The 24,571-nt window shown below is 32.2% G+C and overlaps 2 pseudogenes; one reads left to right on the plus strand and one right to left on the minus strand.

The window, feature by feature from the left end:
- LOC133200611 (dynein axonemal heavy chain 8-like) overlaps positions 1-24,571 on the plus strand; it is a 123,867-nt pseudogene that overhangs the window by 65,496 nt on the left and 33,800 nt on the right.
- LOC133200610 (dynein axonemal heavy chain 8-like) overlaps positions 13,016-24,571 on the minus strand; it is an 11,812-nt pseudogene continuing 256 nt past the window's right edge.

Here is a 24,571-nt window from a genome sequence, read left to right on the forward strand (position 1 = left end):
TATCTTTATCGAAAAGACTTCTGAGTGTGGAAGTTAGACTTTTAGATAACACGTAAAAGAAATCTGTAATTTACTTACTGGATGGAGATAAATACTATCATATGTGTCAGTGTAAATAAACAAAATGTAGAGAAACAGAATATCACACTTATCAGCCCTTGTCCTGATGCCACACCGGTAGATATGATAGTCATATGAATTCTCCTGGAACGTTGAACTTTGTTAAACTTATTTAATTTGATTGATATCCTTTCATACGGGTGTGACCTGCACATGTATAATTACGATCAAAGCTATTGAAAGTTATTGAAAAAGTGCAAACCCTCTATGTACGTATAAATAAATTAGTACAATTGTTGAGTGTCAGCAATGTAAAAGAACTACGTAATTTAGAAAAATTTTATCTATAAAGCCCTTGCGCTAAGAAATGTCTGTAGCACGTAACCTTTATCTCTTTTTTCTTCTTTATTGTCATTCTCCAATTACTAAGTTGCCTTTTTTGTACTATGCAGCATTTTGTGCGATGAATTATTACAATTTTTGTTATTATCCGATCGCATATTTTCAACAAATGATTTCTACAAATGTGTTTTACATGTAAGATGTATGTCTTTTGCAATAAACAATTGAAATTGATTGAAGTCAGTTTTGTGAAGGATGTATTCTTCTGAGATAACTTTCGTTAATTTTTTCTTTTCAAATTTGGCACTTATATATATATTAAAATACAAGCATTGAAAATATGGCGGAAAGGCAAAGTTCTTTGGATTTTTCATTGCAATGAATGAAAAATTTCTTTTTCTGAAAAAATTATGATCTGCTGGAATTAAACTTTTCCTTATAATTTTCGAAGACTATCAAAATTTCAAGAAATCAAAATGCAAATAGAAAATATAGAGTTAGAAGGCAAAATAAATTATGCATACTTTGATGGATAAAACCAGAGGAGTTGACAGAAGTCAAACCAGAGGGGTTGACAGAAGTCCGACATACACTTACTGTAAGTATTCACTTATGATGTGCACCAATTTTATATACTGTAAATTCAGATAATGTAAAAATGTGCCTGGAATCATCCAATCAAATCATTTTATATTTAGCCAATCAACGTTTACATTACAGTCAATCAGAGCTTACCAATTATTAATCAATCAGTAGTAATTAGGCTTGGATAAAAGGTATACATACAGACACCCCTCTAGTTTTCGTTTACTTGGTTGTTACTCATTGCTTGCGTAACACTTCTTGGGCTAGGTTCTTGGGATGTGTCGGGAAACAACAGAATTGTTAGATAGACCACTCAGTTCGGGGATCTAGTTCCTTAGTGTCTCAGTGACTAGTGTCTTGGTGACTTTAGTTTGTGCCTTGTTGACTTAACATACTAAAGGTTTCTCAGTGACTTTTAAGGGTGTGTTTTTAGGTAGTTGTAGACTGTGTCGGGAAACAACAGAATTGTTAGTTAAACCACTCAGTCTGCAGCTACAGAGGTAAGGTTAAAGATTTGATCATTGACTTGATGATAGGTGATTCTCTTCTTATTAATATTGCTCGTTTTGTTAAGATACCAATCATTATCCAAATAGGACCTACGACCTAGAAAAAAGTATATATGGTGGATGAAATATGTGGAGATAACATACAGTTTTCGAGCTCAAAAGTCCACTAAACATTACAAAATAGGAGCAGAGCAAACACGGACCTCTAAGACATCAGAGGTGGGACCAGGTGCCATGGAGGAGTGAGCATCCCCTGCCGACCGCCGTGTGCTCCTTGTCATGATTGGGAAATAACGGAAAAATCCGTTGACTAATCAGTGCATAAATAATGGCCTAACAATTAGAATTGCTGCATCAGTCAGCATTTGTCTTAATGAAGATTGTATTAGCTGACAAGGTTATTGTATCGACCATAAAACTTACGAAATGATGACTTTAAACGAGACTGCTAATATTCTTGTTTCATCAACTTGTTTGTCAATAATTTACCTGGTTTTAGAAATTGTTCATACGTAAAGCATGCTCTTGCGTATCGAATCAACTGAGAGATATAGACCCCGTATGTAGGTGATAAGGGTATATTGCTGCATAAGTAAAGGAAGTTGACGATTGAAAAGTTAAAGTTATCAGGTTTATCATAACGCTTTGTTGTTAAATTACCATTAACGTCTTTATCTAAGAAAATATCCAAGTATGAAACAGATGTGTCAGACTCTGTGGGATCTTTTATCTCAAGCTCACCGGGATACATGGTGTCGACGTAAGAATGGAAATGACCATTGTTAATTGTTAATTTCAGTCAGTTTTTCTTTTAGTGTCATTAATGTTATTGAAGTTTGTTTTTATTTTACATTGTAAGCGTAATTCTTAGGAAGGAAACCTAAGCGAACCAATTAATAATAATTTGAACATAGTAAAATCGTTACAACAGTATCTTACTACAGTTGTAACAACCTTGTTTAAAAAATACACATTTTAAAATACAATAAACCTGCAATATTATCTGACTCTCAATAAATTTACAAACACAAAGTCCATCAATGTTTCTCATATAACATAAGACATCAACCTTCTTTCACTTCATAACTTGCGAATTCAAAGAACCATTTAACATACTGATAATAATACAAGACATTTTAACTACAATTACTTGTTATATTTTAACTTGGATATATCATGCACATTGAAAGATGGGAACAACTTCTTCATAAGAAAAGAAGTTTTGATTAACTATTTGAAAAAAACAAAAAAATGGTACTGTATTAAATATACAATATGGATAAAAAATCAAAAAAATACAGTCACTTTAAAACTTGTCTCATTTTTAAATGATTTGTAAAATAAAATATAAGAATTCTGCTTGATGCAAGTACGGGCAGTTCATAATAGTCTGCAACAAGATTATCATCATAGTAGCATGAGGAACTCTGCAGCAAAACAAACTGGTCATCTCATAACATTATTCACAAATTCAAAAATCTTTTCTTTAATACCCCTTATTATTTTATTATTTAATAATTTCTGTTAATGAGCTTGCATATGAACTTGAACGCAAAGCTTTAATATTTTTGGTCCTGAGAATAATGAACTTAAACACTTCAATAGTAATATTAATTATTTCATATTGCTCAGGCATATTCATGTTTAGAGGAAATTTAAAATTAGCAAACATCTCGACCTACGGAATCTGTCTCCTAGTAGGAGAATGGAAGTGAGATACAGTTATTTTGACATTGGTTTTAATAGAAGATTGTTACCAATACCTGCTAGGAGACAGATTCTGTAGGTCGAGAGTTCAAACCCGGGCTAGGGCGGAAGTGAGTATCCTTATACGAGTGAATTTCTTCGTGCTTTCTATATTAATATTTCTTCACTTAGGGCAGTTATGTTAGTTTAAGAGTTGTAAAATGTGCTTTACAAATACAAATTAATTTCATTGCAACATGTATTGGTAACGATCCTCTGATAAAACTAATGTCCAAATAACTGTATCTCACTCCATTCTCAATGACCGTGTAGTGTAGAGCAGCGCTGCGAGAATTCCGGCATCGAAAGCAAGTTTTTTGACTTGCCTAGATAGCCGAGCGGTCTAGCGCGCTGTTCCTGTACTGCTAGGAGACATATTCCGTAGGTCGAGAGTTCAACCCCGTGCTGGGGCGGAAGTGGGTATCCGTATAAAAGTGAATTTCTTTGTGCTATCTATATTAATATTTCTTCACTTAGGGCACTTATGTTAGTTTAAGAGTTGTTGTAAAATGTTCTTTATATATATATATATATATATATATATATATATATATATATATATATATATATATATACCAAATTGTTACATTCTGCTCTAATAATTTTAAAAAGTACCAGAGATATAGCATTTCCATACAGATTATTAGTTTGTGCAAATGCGGAAATACAATTACAGGCCATTCTCTTCCGAAGGCAGGGCTTTTTCCACTTAGGTCATTTCTGCCAATGCTCACAATATTTTCTCTCCAAGGCCATAATATCAATGTTATGTGTGTAAAATATTTTAACAGTGTAAAATAAACCATATATAGAAGAAAACCTCGTATTATTTTGACAGATTATCAAATTGGCCTCATTGTTGCCATCCTTTTTGAACGACTATGCTGTGTATAGATAAAACAGTTTAGTACGTTTTCAACAATGAGATACTGTACTTTATCCATTGAATAAAATTTACATTTTTGCACCGTGGAAACAATTTGCTTACAACATAAACACTGTGTGTCCAAATCACTTGTGAGACATATATCTAGGATTTTAAAAAATATTTATATATTTTAAGTCATTTGAACTCGCACTCGTGAAAATATCAAAAACTTTCTCGTTTGTGAATTAATTATCAATTCCATATCCAACTACAAAACAATTCCTCTATTTCTTTTTAAATGCTAATTTGATTTAAATTAATATCATTTTTTTAAAAATTCTATTTTATTTATTTTTTTAATTAAGGAGGGATTCTTGTCTGGTTTCTGACTAGACGAAATATTCTGAGTATATTTGCTTGTATGCCTTATATACTTAGCTGTAATTTATTTAAAAGATCATATTTTTCTTTACTCATCATAATTGTACAATTTTAAATAGAAATGGTACACTGAGTTTTAAATACAGCAGGGACTATATTTTTGGCGCAACTGCGGCGTATGAAGATATCTCCTTTTTCGCCGATCAAAATAACTTAGAGAACAATACATTTAGTTAAATTTTTTAAACGATCAAAGACTGAAAGAAATTTTGAAAGGCTACTAAAATTATTAATACTGACCTAAAATTTTAAAAGAAAGCAAATAATAATGATTTTCTGAAAAACTACAATCTTGTTAGCTTTTGAAAGCTTCCAATCTAAAAACAGATTTGAGCAAAAAATCAGTAAAAAGTGTTGTTTTTTTCTTTCTTTCTAAACGGTCAAAGCTTTTTGTTTTGGGGTGAATTCAAAAAAAAAAAAATGGTCGCCCGCGTGGCGCAGTGGTTAGAGAGTCTGCTCTAGAGTCGCGAAGTAAGGAGTTGATCCTTAAGTCGCGGGTTCGAATCCCACTGTGGGACGTGGAGACCGGTCCTTCGCATGAGACCGTATAAGCCGAGGTCTCGTGTTGCAGTAGGTGCTGGCACGAAAAAGATCCCTCACTGCTCAATGGCCGTAAGTGCCGAGCATAGGACAAAATTTGCAGCTCTCCACCGGCAAGTGGTGGCGTCTCCATATCAGTGAAAAATTCTCGAGAGGGACGTTAAACAACATAAAAAAAAAAAAAAAAAAAAATGACCGAACGCATAGTTATCAACCCACACTAAAAATACAGGCAATGAAAATAAATTTCTATGTCTCAGAATATGTCTTTAGATAGTGTCTAAATACCTGCCAAATATCTCGTTGATATCTCAATTAACAAAAAAGTTATGCCCAAAAATGATGCTAAAATTGTCAGGAGAGCAACACCTTTTTGTGACATTTTGAAATTTCAATATTTTTTGGAGATCTGTGAAATAAATAGTAAAGGTTTATGTTGAAAATAAAGACTTTCCTGATAATATTCAAAGTATTGAGCTTTAAATGTGGACTGTAGTGACTTTTGTTTAATCAAGTTGTGTTCATGGCTGATGTTTAAATTTTTTTTATACCAGGTCAGGAGTGCAACAGAAAAAATGTAGTGTTGCCAAAACAATATATCAATTGTAAAATTCTAAAAGAAAAATTAAGACAACAAAGAATTTTTGAAGTGTAAAACAATAACTGATATACGTTTTAAAACTTAAAAAACATTATATAAATCACAAGCAGCATTAATGAGAATCAAGTATATGTGCATACCCAATAATGCCAGGAGTGCAACATTTGATGTTTTGCTTCCAAGCATGAAAAAAAAAACTATTATCATTATATGATTTTCTGATTTTTATTTTGGAAATAAAGACACAAAGAATATTTTTACCAAATTGAATTAGCAATTACAGGATCTGTCTGTGCTTCAGATATATATTTCTATGGTCAGGAGTTCAACACATTTTTTTTTAAAAGGTTCAAGTTCTGTGACAAAAAAAAACCCACTCCTATTCTTGCTTAGAAGTATTCATTAATTAATAATGATCTTTTTGTATAATTCAATACTAAATTACTGACAGTTTTACTATTAAAATCGTGGTTAGAGCGTCTGCTCTAGAGTCGCGGAATAAGGAGTTGAACCTTACGCCGCGGGTTCGAATCCCACTGTGGGACGTGGAGACCGGTCCTTCGCATGAGACCGTATATAAACCGAGGTCCCGTGTCGCAGTAGGTGCTGGCACGAAAAAGATTCCTCACTGCTCAATGGCCGTAAGTGCCGAGCATAGGACAAAATTTGCAGCTCTCCACCGGCAAGTGGTGGCGTCTCCATATCAGTGAAAAATTCTCGAGAGGGACGTTAAAACAACATACAAACAAACTATTAAAATCCTTCCTTTTTTCAATTTTATCAATTCAGATGTGTTTTATCTTTTTTGTGATTTTTTAAATTAACGTTAAAAATAAACACACTAAAAATTGTCATAAAATTCAAATAATTCCTGCTCAACTTCACTGAAACAACAAAACAACTTCTTATGTAATTTTCACTTCAAAATTCTATTTTAAAGGCCCCAGTGCTTTTGGTCAGGAGTGCAACAAATATGTTAGAATGATAAATCATCCAATAAGAATAAAAATAAAGAAAAAATGATGAGTTGAATTTTTCTGGTGGGTTACTGTGTTTGTCCTCTAAAGGAAAATATGCTATAAAATATATTTTATCTTCTAAATATACATTTAAGCTAGGTTTTTTTGGCATGAATAGGGAATAATTCCAGATAAAATGCAAATTTTAAATACTTTCCTCTGTTTTAATTATGAAGTATTGGATTATAAATATTGCACAATTTCATTACCACTTGATGTTGCCAACACTTTATGAATTTTTGAGTTCTATGGTTTTTAATTTTACTGCAGTCAGGAGTGCATCAAAACTGTTTTATAATTACCAATGCTTTTTTACTATCTTTACTAAAAAATAAGATGAAAAAAATGTTTGATACTATTTGATATTCAAAACACTATGTCTATCAACAAATTACAGACATTTAACAGTTTATTCAGGGAATAGTTTTCATCATTTCACATATATTTTTGAATACACTTCATATATATTACACTTTGCAAATAATAATGTTTTAAGGTCTTCAAAATATGAAAAACCTGCCGTAAACAATGAAAAATATCAAAATATTGATATTTTTCATTGTTTAGTGCAGTAAGAATGGTTTATTGTGTGTTATAATTTTTAGAACAGTGCTTAATAAAATACAAATCAGATGTCAGGAGTGCAACACAATAGTGTAAAATTGGGCCACTTCAAAATCTAGTATTTTCTGTAAGAGAACTCGTATATAAAAATCATTTTTTTTGGCTTAGATTTAAAGAATTGACTTGAACGGACACAAAAGTGAATTTTGGGGAATTTTATTGCATAAAAAACTATAATTTCTTGTGATTATGCATTTTAGAAAGTCTTTTAAGGTATAATGATATATTCTTTTTTCAAAAGAAATTCTACTAATAAAAATTCTGAAACTTTTTAATCCAATTGTGTATTCTATTGCCACTTCAGGATTTTAAACTAAAATGCATGTGCAATATGATGACGTAAGTAAAAAAATATGTTATAAGTAGTTGAATTTTTCAAAAAAAATTTCAGTTTGGTGGTCATTTTTTAATTCACCCTTTTGTATCATTTTGTATATTTTTATGTCTTTCTTACCATAAGTGAAAATAAGAAGTATTTAAATATAAGAAGGATATTAAAATAACTAATATATCTTAAAAAATTAAGAAAAACAAAGGAAATTCAGTTTAGCCAATATCTATTTAAATTAAATTATGTCAATTAATTTGGTAGAATTATTTGATAGACCCGATATGGTAACATCTTTTTGTGCAAAATGAAAAACATTTTATCTTTTAAAATAGAAGTTGGCATCTCATGGTTAGCAACGGTAATTTTTTACTTCAAATGTCAAGGAAAAAGATAATGACCTTGACCTGACCTTGCTTCTAAAATAAAACAGTCAAATTAAATCTAATTGATAATATCACTTAGTGATAATGTCTTCTTGAATCTATGAAAATTTCATTAATTTTTAAATACAAGAAATATGAGAACAATATAAGAAGAACCCCTCCTTAATCAGTTTAAATTTATTGCAGATTTTATGACATTAATCGTGTTCTCTTCGTTTGTTTGTTGAAACCGTTTTATGTGGTTCTGACTTTCATAAAGAACGAATATATATATATATATATATATATATATATATATATATATATATATATATATATATATATATATATATATATATATATATATATATATATATATATATATATATATATATATATATATATATATATATATATATATATATACGGTTCTACAGAGAAGTGGCCCGACACCGTTCTTGCATACATATTAAGAATATAAATTATGGACTTGTCAGTAACTCGTGATCATCTCTGAAACTATTAAATATTGTGCATGCATTCAAAATAAAATAATAATAATGTAGTGCAGAGCTAGAGTTAATAAATTCCGTTTAAATTTAAGAATAAACATTTTAATTATAATTACCTGTATATCATGGAAGGCATAAATCATCTGATTAAAAGCAATCCTACAAGAAGATCCGTTCCTCTTTTTTTTTTTTTAGTTTTGATGTTGCACAAAAGAAAGGAGCGGATCACAAGAATCTGGGTTTAATCAGACTAGGTATTTAATAAGAGTTGTTTGATTTGGAATGCAAGGGATTTCAAATGACACATTAAGAATGTCTACATATATTCAGCTTAATTGGGTTCGATTCTCGTTCGCCGCGCCTAAGATGTAAATATAGATATTGTGGACTTTTCCTCCTCCTACCGCCCAGCACTAGAAGTGAAAGTCACGGGTCCTTAAAATCCGAGATCCTGTGTCACGGTAAGCGTTGGTACCATAAAGAACCATCTGTTGCAACCACTATTGAAATAACGACCACTATTGAAATAATTATTTCAATAGTGGTTGGGAGTGCATTTCAAAACCAAACACAGGTTGTAACCACTATTGAAATAATGTTCACTATTAAAATAAATATTTCAATAGTGGTTGAAAATGCATTAACCGAACACAGGTTATTGCAACCACTATTGATATAACGTTCACTATATTGAAGCAATGATTTCGAATTAGGTTTTGAATGCTTTCAAAACTTAAATCAGGTTGCATCCACATTGAAATAAAGATTTCAATTGTGATTGAAATAATGATTTCAATAGTGATTGAACTAATTATCTTAATAGTCGCTGACAATGATTTCAATTACAAAACCACATTGCAAGCCTTATTAAATAAATCACTATTGAAAAAAATATATAAAGGTCGACTTGTTCATTGTTTTTTCGAACATAATATATTAATTTATTGAGTTTAGAATATGATGTGTAAATTTATGTTTTCATCTCTTTTCTAGAAATTACCAGTAATACACGGACATCTTTGATTCATACAAGTATGCAAATGTTATATGCAAGCTTCTGCTGAATCTGTCAGAATCGGCGAAAACCAACAGACAATCAATCAATTGCAATATATGCAAGTTTTAAGTAATTTTGTTATATAAGGTTCATCTTTGCCATTGACTAGGAAAGAAAAGGATCATAAATACAGATAGTGGTAGAATTTAGATTATCTACATTAAAAAGAGGAAAGAAGACTGATAACTATGTGTACAAACTTTCTGATAAAGACATCGTTATTTGGTATAAAGATGATAGAATGGAACTAAATTCTCGCTCATATTCATGGGTTTACCTGCACTACAAATATGGATAGTAAATCCAACGTCTACTCCTTAAGACATTAAAAAAAGAACTTCAAGAGAAGTTAGTATAAACATTATTACAATAGTGGATGTTATTTCATTGGTGGCCACACGTATAAAACCACTTTGAAATAATGTCCGCTGTTAAAATAATTATTTCATTAGTGATCCTTATTTCATTAGTGATTGCAATAATACTACCGCTATTGAAATAATGTCTTCTATTGAAATACTTTTTTCGATAGTGGTCGATATTTCAATAGTGGTTGGAACGATGCACCCACTATTGAAATAACGACAACTACTGGAATAATTATTTCAATAATGGATATTTTTTCAATAGCATTTTTATACGTGTAACAACTATTGAAATAACAATCTCTAATGTTATAACACTTATACTTAGTTTTTCTGAATGGTTGATTTTAATGTATTGACGAGTAGAAATGTTTGATTTACTATCTATCCACACTTGTCGAGTAAGCAAGCCCATGGATATAAGCGAGAATTATATAACTTCTATTCTATATCCTTTTTATTAAAAATAACCATAATTTCGTTAGAAAGTTTGTACACATAGATATCACATAGATGTATTATTTCTTCTTTTTAATGTAGATATTCTAGTTTCTACAATTATATGTTTTATAATCTTTTACTTTACCAATTAATAGCAAAGATGAGTCTTATATAACAAAATTATTTGAAATTACTAGATCAGTTATACATCGAAATAACACTCTTTGACAAGAATTAACTCTGATTTATTCTATTCTCTTTATGCGTTTTACGCTTCATAAAAGATATGTATCGTTGATATATATATATATATATATATATATATATATATATATATATATATATATATATATATATATATATATATATATATATATATATATATATATATATATATATATATATATATATATATATATATATATATATATATATATATATATATATATAATTGCTGCCGATCGCCTCGCAGTTGTCAAATTTTCCAGTTAAAAGTTGTTTTGATGCTAATGAATGCAGTTTTCAATTCTAAAAATATTTAGTTCATACTTCCAAGAATAATTAGATAACAATAATCTTCAATGTTGGTAAATTATAACAACAATAAACTATTTCAAGGCATGGAAATTCGATGTTTGGGACTTTGTCTTTGAAACTTAGCTAAATACTTATTTAAGAAAAGTGACTCAGTACATAGTAACATGGTAACAACATAGTCTTTGTTTGTAAGGCTCACTATTTGAATTGTATTTTAGAGGAATTAGGATTTAATTCTACGGATGGAAATCCAACTTACACCCATACCTCCCTTTCTAAAGAGGAAATTCTTCAAAATCATATGTCCGTTTTAGATACTTTCAATATTCCCAACGATCAAAATGAATTTGAATTACCATACCTTTACTTGATTCCTTAACTTCATAAAAATCCTTACAAACAAAGATACATAGCGGGTTCCAGTAAATGTTCTACCAAACCCCTTTCTTTACTCCTCACTAAAATATTTACTGTAATGAAGGAGAAACTTCAGGAGTACTGTACAAAAGTATTTTCGAGAAGTGGTGTAAATCAGATATGGATACTTAAAAACTCCAAAGAACTTTTGGAAAATTTGAAATCACAAAATTTTACTAAAATCAATAGCATCAAAACGTACGACTTTTCAACACTTCATACAACCATTCCCCACGATAAATTGAAGTCCAAGCTTTTTGACATCATAGACAGCTGCTTTTTCAATAAAAATGGAACTCGTAAATATACTTACGTATACCTTGTCATTGGTCATTTACAGAATTATTTTGTTAAAAAGCACTCTGATTGTACACACAAGTACACTGAAGTTGATATTTAAAAGATGCTTGAGTTTCTGATTGACAATATCTATGTAATTTTTGGAGATCAGGTCTTCCAACAATCTGTTGGAATTCCCATGGGAACCAATTGCGCCCCGTTATTAGCAGACCTATTTTTATATTCATATGAAGCGGAATTTATTCAAAAGTTTCTACATGAGAAGAAGAAAACACTTGCTGTGACTTTCAACTCGACTTTTCGATATATCGACGACGTATTATCAATTAACAATAGTTACTTTCATTCATATGTCGACTCGATATATCCCAGTGAGCTTGAAATAAAAGATACCAAAGATTCTGACACATCTGTTTCATATTTAGATATTTTACAAGAAAAAGACGTTAATGGTAATCTAACAACCAAGCTTTATGATAAACGTGATGACTTCAACTTTTCAATCCTCAACTTCCCTTACTTATGTAGCAATATACCCCTATCACCTGCATATGGGGTTTATGTCTCTCAGTTGATTCGATACGCAAGAGGCAAGCTATTGACAAACAAGTTGATGAAACAAGGATATCAACAGTGTCGTTTGAAGTCATCTTTTCGCACGTTTTACGGTCGATACAATGACCTTGTCAGCACATACAACCTATCATTGAGTCAAATGCTAACTGGCGTTTTTCATACTAATTGTTAAGCCATTATTTATACACTGAACTGTCGACGGATTTCTCCGTTATAACCCGATTATGACAAAGAGCACACGGCGGGTGTGACCGGTCGGCAGGGGATGTTCACTCCTCCATGGCACCTGATCCCACCTCTAAATTTTGAGGTCCGTATTTGCTCTGCTTCAAATTTGTATCGTTTCATTGGACTTTCGAGATTGAATACTGGTCGTTATCTTCATATTTCACATAGTTACAAAAATGCTACAGATGTTGTATACGTAGAAGAAAAAAAAATAAATATGTTTAAATGATGTTCAATTGATGTTCAAATGTCAACGATCAACAATACAAACATGGTACAGTTCTAGAGTTGCAAGGTGACCAGTGTAAGAATAGCAAATACAGAGTCAGAAAGTTAAGGACAAATATGTGTGTTGATGTCTAAAGTGAATGGTATCACTGAATTGCAAAGGGGCCAGTGTAGGAATATTGATTCCAGGGCCAGGAGGTCAACATGGTCAAGGAAACATCTGTGTTTATCTCTCTGTAAGCTAGTAACTACAAAATGAAATCATTTAACAATGTTCGAGAATAATTCACATTTAAGAGTCGCGTTTCAACACAATAACAAAAACATTACAACGTTCAAGTTTAATCAAATTCAGCAGTACACAATATTTTGACACATATGCATGAAAAGTCTTTAAAATAGAGTAAATATATATTTTTAAAAATAAAACAACAATGTCAACAAGAGTATAAACAAATACTTAATGCATCACTGTCAGAGAAACACAACCATAATAATTTAAATCTACTCTGTACACAACCATTGCAAGAACAGATTAAAGGTGATGAGGACGGACTATAAGATATGCATTCAGCAAAAAATAATACCTATTTGTCTATGTAATGCATTATGTCATACAGTGAAATTTTCTATAAATCACACAGTCAGAAAAAAATGTCAGATCTTCTTCAAGAAATCACTCCTTAACATCATTATTTTAGATTTTTTTAATACAATACACGATAGCATCTTTGGCAGTTTTTTAATTAATAATGCCAGATAATGGCCGTGAGTCCACGTAGAGCCCATCTCATGGGCGGCATTCCCTCCTTTTTGATGTCGATTTCCATGATGGGGTCAAGTGGCGCTATTCTGGACGGATACAGTGGGCACTGGAATGAGGGTTCCTGTAGGGCGGGTTTCTCATTAATCGGGTAGCACTGTAGATGGAGGACAGGAAGTGGGGCATAACTCTGTCTGGAGCTTGGTCCTGGAATTCATTGGTCGTGTTCTCAATGGAACACCCCCAGAGGTGGATACCATGGATGTACACGCCCTCTGGTGGAGGCTGAAGTAAATAAAGAAGAAAACAAAAATGCTTTAAAAATGCCTTTTTAAAATACTTTTCAGATGTTTATATCATAAGAAAATTCTCCAAAATATCAAAATCAATTTTATAATACGCTTCTAACAATTAATGCATGTTAAATTTTGTGTCAAAATAGCATTTGCAATTTTAACAGAAATCTAACTATAGCAGCTTTCAAATCCTCAACAATCTAACCAAATATTAAAATACAGTTCTTACATGTCCAAAATCTCTCAACGTTATGTCCGTCTGGAAGGTGAACTGTTCAAAATTGCCTGATCTATCTCCACAGTAACTCTTGATTGCTTCTTGTTTCAGCAAGGCAAGAAGTCCTCTAGGATTGAAGAATGCTCCTAACCAATAGGCTGGCATTGCCTTTCTTCCCTGAAACATACAAAAAAATCCTGATAATTATATGCTGATCTAATGATTAGATGTTTTGTGTACTTTGGCTGCATGCATATGGCATGGACTTCAACACAAGGTTAAGAATTTTCTTTTATAATGAGGTTTTGCTGACTGTTATATTGTACTAAAAAATTGAGTATTTAAAAAGTGAATATATCTTCAAAACTTGCTATTTTTAATAAAGAATGGAAGTATGGAAATTGTTTATTCTTTCTGTAATTTTTCAAAATTGTTGAATTCCTTCATTCTATGAACAATTTTCACTCCCCCACACCTCCTCCCACACCTTCAGGTACACAATACACACCATGCTGAGAATCTTTTCAAAGTGTTTCCAGCGGTCCTCCAGATCACGGAGCCACTGAGCGGCATTGAAGTGTAGGGTCGGGCGGTGGTGCCGGTCATCTTACACCAGATCCTGGGGATCCTCAAGTGGTACAGGTCATCGGCTGCAGACAGGTAGTGGTCATTCAGCTGGTCACCCATCACATTGTTCTCACAGGCATTCCATATCAACTGTAACCAACACAAAATAATTGTACTGAGTTCATAATTTAGACATCAAGAAAATTTACAGTATATATACAATGTGTTAGGCAGTGTTTCAGTAGAGTTTTAAAAAAAATCACATGCTGGTATGCTAATCAAATTTAGACTTAAACAGTTTTATTATTTCATAAAATTACTCAGACTATTCTGACAGGAAATTTCAACTGGCAAACATACACTGTAATAAGTGAAAACTTACAGTAAGTGTATGTCGGACTTCTGTCAACAGTTGGTGAAGAATCTTACACTCTTTCATGACGAAGTTATTGAAGATAGGATAGTCTCCAGGTAGTTTACGGATTTTCTCCACAACAAACTCACGGAATGACTGAAATGATTATGATTAAAGTGAAGTTTGAATTACAAACATACTTCTATTTTCTCTCAAGTTAAATAAGAAATACTTTACAAACAACTTTCAACCTATCAATGTCTTGACCCTGACATTTAACTCTAATAACAATTGGACTTCTACACCCCCCAACCCCTGCCCCCACCCTTCATGACATCTAGCATCCTTTTAGCAAGAAATGGATTTAAAAAAATGGTCACATATATATTGGCCAAACACTATTGCCCACATGAAACCTTGCAGTAGAGGATCAGAGGAAATTTGTAGAGAGAGGATTCATCAGAAGATAAACTAGATGACTCTTCTTCATGTAGATGTGTCCTTGAGTATCTTACTTTGCTGCTATTGCCAATCTTCGGAGTCTTCTGTAGCAGTTCGTTACAGATTTGCTAGAGTTCCACGTCTTTGAAGCGGATTTTGTGTGTGGCATAGCTGGCTGTAGAGAACACTCCCTGATGAACCACAGAAGGGTTGTTACTAGTTTTACTAATACCAGCCTGGGCAGGTCCTGAAATTAAAGGCAAGAGGCATTGTGACAAACTGTCTGATAAAGTCCATGTAAATGAAGTCTGACTGATATTCAGGTAAAAGTATTTATTACAGAAAAAGTAAGTAGAAGTGGAAACAAACAAGTCAATTCAACTGGAAGCATGAATATGTACATCAAAAACCATTCTCTTGCAATCCATCTTCACTAGCTCAAACTACCCTTTCTAGGAGTAAATAAAATTTTACAAAAAATGTGATGGTTAATGGAATGTCATGTCATGTTTGTAACTTACCATCAAATTGCATGAGGCCATGGAAATATTATGTGGTGCTTTTTAACATACCATCTTAAAATGGTGTGGGGTCATGGAAATATCATTAGATGCATTGTAGCTTAATCATCAAATCGTATGGGAGGTGGTAATCTGTAACTTACCGTCAAATACTGTAGGATCATAACAATATCATGTGGTGTTTTGTAACTTACCATTAATGGTATGGGGTCATGGAAATATCATTAGATGCATTATAACTTATCATCAAATGAAGTAGAATCATGGAAATGTCATGTGGTGCTTTGTAACTTATATCAAATGATGTGGGAGGTGGCACTCTAGCTGTAACTTACCATCAAATGGCATGAGAGATAGTACTCTGTAATTTACCATGAAATGGTGTGGGAAATGGTTCCCTGTAACTTACCATCAAATAGTGTGGGAGATGGTACCCTGTAACTTACCATAAATGGTGTGGGAGATGGTTCCCTGTAACTACCACCAAATGGTGTGGTGGTAGTACCCTGTAACATGCCATCAAATAGTGTGGGAGATGGTACCCTGTAACTTACCATCAACTGGTGTAGGAGATGGTACCCTGTAACTTACCATCAAATGGTGTGGGAGGTCGAGGAAACATCTTGTGGGATAAAGTATTGGTGAATGGCATGCTGTCAAAAACTGTTTAGTCTGGTGAAGATATACTGGTCATCTCCCAATAAAGTCTGTTAACAAAAGAAAAAATATCTATAAGTCTTACAAGTTTCAAGTTAATTACAATAATGAATATGTTTTATTTTTTCTGTCTTAAATTTTTGGTCATTTCACACATTGATGACCTAGCATGTCTATAATGACTTCTTATTTTGGTACATTTGGTATCACTTAAATAAATGACTGCAATACAACTGCACGTGTTATCACTAGGAGAAACACTATTTTTGAATAAGAAAAATCCTATATATACATGTTAAAGGACAATGTGTAAGCTATTAATAATCGGTGGTGATTGATTGGATAATTTCAGAGAGAGAGAGAGAGAGAGAGAGAGAGAGAGAGAGAGAGAGAGAGAGAGCTATATAGGTTTATCAAACACATTAAAAAATATATCTTGTATAGTTTACATTGTCCATGATTTCATTGCTCATATTGAGCCATGTGTCCATAAAAGTCTTCAAATTTGTAAAGGATTTAATTTTGATTTTTTTTTAAAAAAGAAGGAAGGAAAACATTTTCCTTTTCCTCTAAATCAAATGAAAAACATTTTAAATAAAGGAGTAATGGCATTTGAGTTTGAGTTATTACCCATATGCACTTAAACTAAACTTTTGTTCTCAGAAATAATAATGGAGATTTTTTAATTAATTAGTTTTCAATAAGAAAGTGTAAACTGTATATATGTGCCTCTACCTCAAATGTAAGCCAATGACAAAGTTTGTATCTTTTTCAAAAAGTTAATTAAACTACCGTGACCGTATAGATTTTTAAATGCTTATTTCTGAAATCACATCAGAATAGACCAACACTCTGGTTATAGTGAAGTTTTTTTAAGATCCGTTACAAATATTTCAGAAGAGCGTAGAAATAAAACTTCAAAAGTAATAATTAAAGTAAGGTCCAAAAAATTTGAGTTCAAATTGTAATCCAAAGAGTCAATAGATGTTTAATGAATGGTCGAAAGAAAGAAGGATAGAGTAATAGAATAGAATAGAATGCCGTTTTCCGGCAAAACAAGGTATTTTGTGCTCAGTGGGTATTCATGGCCGGATATAAAAGTACTTTTCATTGGTTGACTTAACATTGTCATACCACCTACGCCTAGTCCGTAGGTCTGACCATTGACATATGAATCCAAACATGGCACCACCCTCCAATCCAGGTATACCTTCATTAATAATATTTATGGACTCAGTCCCCATCTCTGCACCACAGGAGTTCTAGCCCTAGGCTCTTTTACTTGTCAGCTTCAAAGTTCCCAATTTTATTACTCTTAATCAAGAATCTTAATAGTAACTTTACATTTCCGTTCAAATTTTATTACTAAGTATCGAAGGGCTTGATTGGTCTATTCTGATCAATTCCATTACAAATGAGTTTACAAAATTATAGTCCATTGTATCAATAACAACATCCAATTTGATCTAACAATATAACAATATTTGCTGTTAAAGTTTTTTCCAATTATGAAATCACTGCACGTGGTACACAAACAATGTATATCCCGTTTCACAAACTTTTATTTTATTTTACTGTCACTATTAATAACTAGAATAATTAGGTTATGAATATAGTCCAAGTTTAAAATGTTCAGATAAAATGGCCATTCTAAACCCTATAGGTTTACACAAACCACCAAGTCCTTTGTATCCCATTCAATAAAACAAAATTCTACCAGTAATTAATAAATTAAGAATTCAACATCTACTTCTTAGTGAGACCAGCATCACACATAAATAAAAGAATAGCAAACAGAAATTGCTAAGCACAAAAGGAGGACAATTCTGTCTCTCAATATGAATTGTAGTAAATCGTTCCTAGTTTTAGTGCTGTATTTTGCTACATCACTAGCTAGATCTCATCTACAACAGTCTTCTAAATTCTTATTTACCTCTATAGGGTGTGAACACTGGGGATGTACAGATAGCATTAAAACAGTGAGACTTCACATTTAAGCAATTTTTTTAATGACTGAATGCTACACAATTTACATTTAATTTGAAAGAATAAGGACCCAAAAGGAAAACTAATCATTATTACAAGTTTGAAATCATGACATGGGCATAAATACTGCAAATATTAGTCTTTGACAATACAGTATTAAAATGTATAAGAAAACCTTTTCTAGGGATTTTATTATAACCAATGAAGAATGGTTCTTAACTCAAGTCAAATCTTGGCATTTTTCATTTTGTATGCATATTTCAACATTTTTTTTCTGAAGAAATTTACATGTAAATAGTGTAAGAGAAAAAAATCAAGTCATTCATCTTATAAAAGTCCAATAATGGATAAATATGGAAAGTGATTTTATTAGAGGCATCTGTGATACATACTGCACAGTGAAATATACACACTGTCAGGTGATTGGCATGATGCATGCAATATATATCTGACAGTGTCTAAGCTGCGCTTCTTTTGTGAAGTGATATGTATGTACTTCACCCTAAATTTAACTTATTAAATATCTTATAAAAATGGCATTTAAGATAATTTTAAACTAGCAGTACTGCATTTTACAAAGTCATGCAAATTTAAAAGCACTTTGATTTAAAGTATGCGGATCAACTTCCTAACTTAGTTTTTAAAATAATTATTGTGCACATTTCCATACCTTTCCTTTAGACTACAAATGGAATTAAATTCCTCCAACATTTCCTTGAATTTTTTTTATGCCTTCAAAACAATATCTAAAATAGTACACATGGTTTTATATTCAGCACATGTATAATAATATGTACAATACAATTGGCGCAAGTTATCATTCCGTTAAAGGCAGTGAATTTTTTGGAGTTAACTTTGGTCACATGTTAATTTATTGGTCTATGGTCACACTATTAACACACTGTTAATGCCTACCGCACTTAGTTCGTCCTGTTATACAAGGTAAAAAACTAAATTTATTGAATATATACATAAATAAAATCACCTTCCTAAAGAGTTGTATTTAAATTCTCTAAATAAAAATGTTGAAGCTTGGTTTAAGAAGTACATAGAAACTTTCAATACAGTAAGCTTAATTTTAGTTCATTTTCGCCAAATAAAATATCAAAAGTATTCATTTTGTGTATGGTTTGCAAAAAATAATAATGCATTAATTTGAAACAATATTAATCAAATTCACAAGTGAAAGATTGGTATGCATATAGAAATGTATCGGACCATCTCAAATTTATGTCTCTATGAATAAAGTTTCAATCACATGAATATTATGAGCAAGTGTGATTTTTCAAATCCCAAACCACCCTAACAAGAGAGGAATATAAAGGAAAGGAAAGCCCATTTATCCCATAGCATTTCATTGACATGAAAAGGGTGATGTTTCAAATGTATCTGCTGTGAGAAACCAAAGAGAAAATGAGTCGAACTGTTCTGTGACACTTACCACTACGGTCTGGTGAATATGGCAGCCCTCCGGAACATCAAGATATTGATTAGGAGCACCATCCAGTGCCTGGATCAGTGTGTTCAGTCGCACATTGCGGTTAAAAAAGGCTTGTGGGTGGCGGTACTTCACTGCAATATATATAGGTCTTGAAAAAAATACTCTTAAACAACCATTTATCTGATTTTCTTTAAAGAAAGTACTACAGAAGAAAAGCTAAAAATACTTAGTGAACAAAAATTATCATATCCCTTGAAAAAGCAAAATAAAGTGAGTGAAGCCATTTCTAATTCAAATCAAAGAAAAAGTCTTTGATATCAAGAGCAAAATTATTACAACCTTTGACTTCAAAGTCCCTCTTGAGGGCTCCAGAGGACAGCCAGAAGTCCACCAAGGCACATAGACTTTGCTGGTCAAAGAAATCTGTCACATAGCCACCATACACAATCTGTCAACAAAATCAAATAACTCAATTCAATGAGAGAATTAAAAAGCTAGGCTGCCACACTTTATATTTTTAATCATGAAAAGTTTAGTTTATACAGCAATTTAAGGCCAGAGAAACTGCAGGAAAGTCTTACAGCATGAACGTCTATAATAAAGTTTTTTTTTACTAATTTATATATGGTAAAATATAAACATTCAATGTATTGTTTTAATTATCTTTTCTAACTTTATATGAAACCAAAATGTTCACCTCTGCAACCATGTGTCTAATGCCATTGTAAGAGACAGGTCTTGGCATCTGGGATCCATCTGGAGCCACACAATTCAGTGGACTATTGCCAGGGCCTCCTGCAAAAGTGAAAGTACGTTAATTTAAAACAGCAATCTCAGCAAGAAATCGATGCTGGTAAAGCATGTCATGAACTCTGCCATATAATACGTACCTGCAGACAGTTGTAGTCAATACTGTAGAAGTCCTGAGAACAGTTCTACCCTTCCTGACCAAACCTGGCCCTCAGCTGAATAGCAACATGGAGGAACACAAATTGTGTAGCACTACAGGCCACTCAGCTGGTGTTCAGATTAGACAAGTTTTACTGTACAACCTAAATGGTTCATTTCTAAAGAAGGAAGTCACAATTTAAAGAATTTTTCTGTATTTACAAGTAGTGGAGATTTCTTAAAAGTTTATTACTTATTTCTAAATTTACTAATTCATTTCAAAAGGCTATAAGTTTTAAAAAAAAAACATTTCTGATCTTTGGTGTGCCCACTACAGCTTTAATGGAATTCTGCAGCAGTCTGACTGGGATAACATTAGGGTCTGCTTGACTGGCCACCCAGACACGGAATCTCTCGGGGTTTGGTTTTTCTGCGAGGAAGGACTCCAGGTTGTTGAGATTGGGGCATTGTGTGCATGGTTTATGTTAACCCAAGATCCCTTCAAAAATAGAGAAAAAAAGGAAATGATTACTTTCATTATGTAGTTAATTATGTAAAATATGAACATATCAGGAATTCATCAACATTTTCATGATCTTCTTTTCATCTCACTGACCGCCTTTCGTATAATCATTCAGTCCTTGCTACGTGTAGCCTGGGAGTTATCTGTTACTGTGATCATATGACGCTGGTGTAGGATCCCTAACTCAGAAAAGAAGGAAATGATATTTACTAGTAAACATCACTCAAACAATCTTCATAATGTAGAAGCTATTGCATTTTTATATTAAAGAAAATCTTAATTTGAAAGAACCTTTCTCTCGCTGAGCAACTATGGATGAACTTTGTTGTTGTTAAACATTGATGTATGTCAATTAATCATAACTACTCATACATGTACCTTTTACTGGGGAAAGGGTGCCTAACTTCTCGATTTACCATTAAAATGCATGTTTACAGATGTAAATGAAATTTTGATCGTGTTAACAAGCAGAGTATCATTGAGAGGGCATTATCAGAATTCTCATTGATATTCCTTTAATTTGAGTACAATACAACAAGGTAGTTACATGCTTTATATATTCTATGTAAGACATTTGTGGCATGTTTCTGTTAGGTATAAGGGAAATTGCCCGACCATAAATGTAGTAGGCTTATCCAATTTCACTGTTACTTTCTCATTTTGAAACCTGTTAAAAATCTTTCAAATTATTGTCTTTTGATGAGAAATGGTCACAAATAGGGTATTTGTGTTTATCAAACACATCTTGCTATCTTTATTTTGGTAGGCTAAATGTATTTCCTGTGAGAAACGTTCCAACCTTTAATTAATTATTGTCATATACAAATTTAGATTGAAAAATTCTAAATTTTTGTAGAGGACACTGATGTATAACTGTAATAAGTATAAAGTATTGACCAGTGATGCATATTTTTCCCCACATTTTTAATATTCTGTTGACATTTTGAGATATTTGAACAGATGAGCTTTTTTTTCAAAGGGCACTACCAAACATTTTCAGATGGGGGGGGGGGGCACTATCAAGCAAAAATTCCTTGACAAACAAAAAAAGTCTTCAGACGTTATTATCTGGGGGGATGCATAAGGTAACTATGTTTTTGATAGTATGCTTTATATCAGCAACAAGGCCATGCACCTCGGTTCCTACGGGCATGTGTACAGCTAATAAAGAAATACAAGTAGTAGGTGATGCATACATGTATCAACAAAAAAGTTTGATCTCAAATGACAAGGCGAAGATACCGAACAGTGAAAAATGAAATCATAGTACAGTTTAAATATATTGATAGGAAATTATTATATCTATGATTTAAAATTCTTTTTCAAAGTACAGTCAAAGAAAAGGTTTTTTTTAATCAATTATGTAAATTATTTTGAAATGAAAAAATGAAACTTTCAGTTTTCTTTCTTTTCAGAGCAACTATACTGTTTAGTCTTTTTGGTATTGATTCACATGAAATTTTATTTCATTTTGGCTCATCTGAGCTGAAAGCTCAACTGAGCTTTTCTGATCACCCATTGTCCGTCGTCCGCCCGTCCCTCTCTCCGTCCGTCCGTCTGTAAACTTTACACAATTTTGACTTCTTTTCAAAAACTACTGAGCCAATGTCAACCAAATTTGGTACAAAGCATCATTTGGTCAGGGGGATTTTAACTTGCTGAAATGAAGGTCCATGCCCTTTTACTAGGTGAGATATAGACCCTGAAAGGTGCTACTACCCCACACGCACGCTGCACGAACGGTACACGCTCGTTACACGGTTTGCACAAAACGCTACAATGTTTACACGAAACGCTACACGGTTTACACGAAACGCTTTGCACAAAAAGCTGCACGGTTTACACGAATGGCTGCACGAAACGCTTTGTACATGTTTCACACACGCTTTGTACACGAATCTCGCAGGCTTTGGCCTCGATTTGGATTTTCTATTCGGAATCTCTCGAAAATTATTAAAATTATTAGGGATTAATCATAGATAAATTAAGGATCGCAATCTTTCACAACACGTTAAGTTAAAACTCACTACACAAATACTACATAAAACGATAGAAATATTCAATGGTAATTAATAATTGTCAATTCCTATTTAATCTCCCGATCATCGTTTACGTACAAACATTTTTCTAGCGTCTAAATTACTCAATACATATTTGCCATTCATAATCTCTTACAGCATGAAAAGATTTTTACAATTATGCTATTATAAATAGAGGGGAAAAAATACTCGTTTTCTCACTGGAATATAAACTCATTTATTGATTTTTATTTAAATTATATTGATGAAATTGTGTTTGATTTCCTTAAACGGATTAATTTTGTTTTTGATTTAGTAATAAAATAATTTTATTCGATTAATTCAGGCTATGTTTATGATGCAAAGTTAATTAGTAAAATGCATCAAACAGAAACATTATGCCGGACTTTTACAGGAAGGGGGGGGGGGTAAATTACCGAGTACCGAGATCTTACAAGGCATTTGTTTCAGCAAATACATGTATGCTATTGGGAAAAAATTAAAAATTATTACAGAAACAATTGCCTGTGCTAAGAAAATAAGAGTATTCACGTCTCCAGCGGAATCAGATTAAAATCCATAAAATGCACTTTATTGTGAATGGTAAATATAAAATTTCAATACAGAGTTTAATTTAACATGAAATGAACACATTTTCTGCAAATCTTTATTTTCAGTAGAAAAAAACAAACAAACGAATGTAATATGCATTACCGCGTAGTTTTATTTTGTTGTTCCCGTATTTTTTTCACTCTTAAGATACCGACAGTATACTAGCTGTATCCGAATAATATAAGTTACAAACAGCACAATTTGTCATCCATCAATAGCCATATTTTAAAATTAAAATGACTGATTGCACTCTTAAAATACCTACAGTATATTATATATCCGAATAATATATTACAAACAACACAATTTGTCATCCTGACCCATCAATAGCCGTATGTAAAATTAAAATTATTTTTCTGTCTCCCAAATGATTCACACAACGTAGACTGATAGATAAAGATTTATTGTTGTCAAAAATATCGTAAAAGCTACAAAACAAACACGAACTTACAATAAGGTACAAATGTAAAAATACTGCGATACATGTAGGTTAACAATGTAGGTCAAGTGAACCGAAGTGAACCGAAAAATATAAACAATACACAGTTATAGACCGAAAAGTTTAAAGAAATCAAAGTAATGCAAAAGCTATAGAAA

Source organism: Saccostrea echinata, unplaced genomic scaffold (genome assembly GCF_033153115.1).
Source record: "Saccostrea echinata isolate AGI-Se365-2 ecotype Australia unplaced genomic scaffold, CSIRO_AGI_Sech_v1 ptg000040l, whole genome shotgun sequence".
NCBI lineage: Eukaryota > Metazoa > Mollusca > Bivalvia > Ostreida > Ostreidae > Saccostrea > Saccostrea echinata.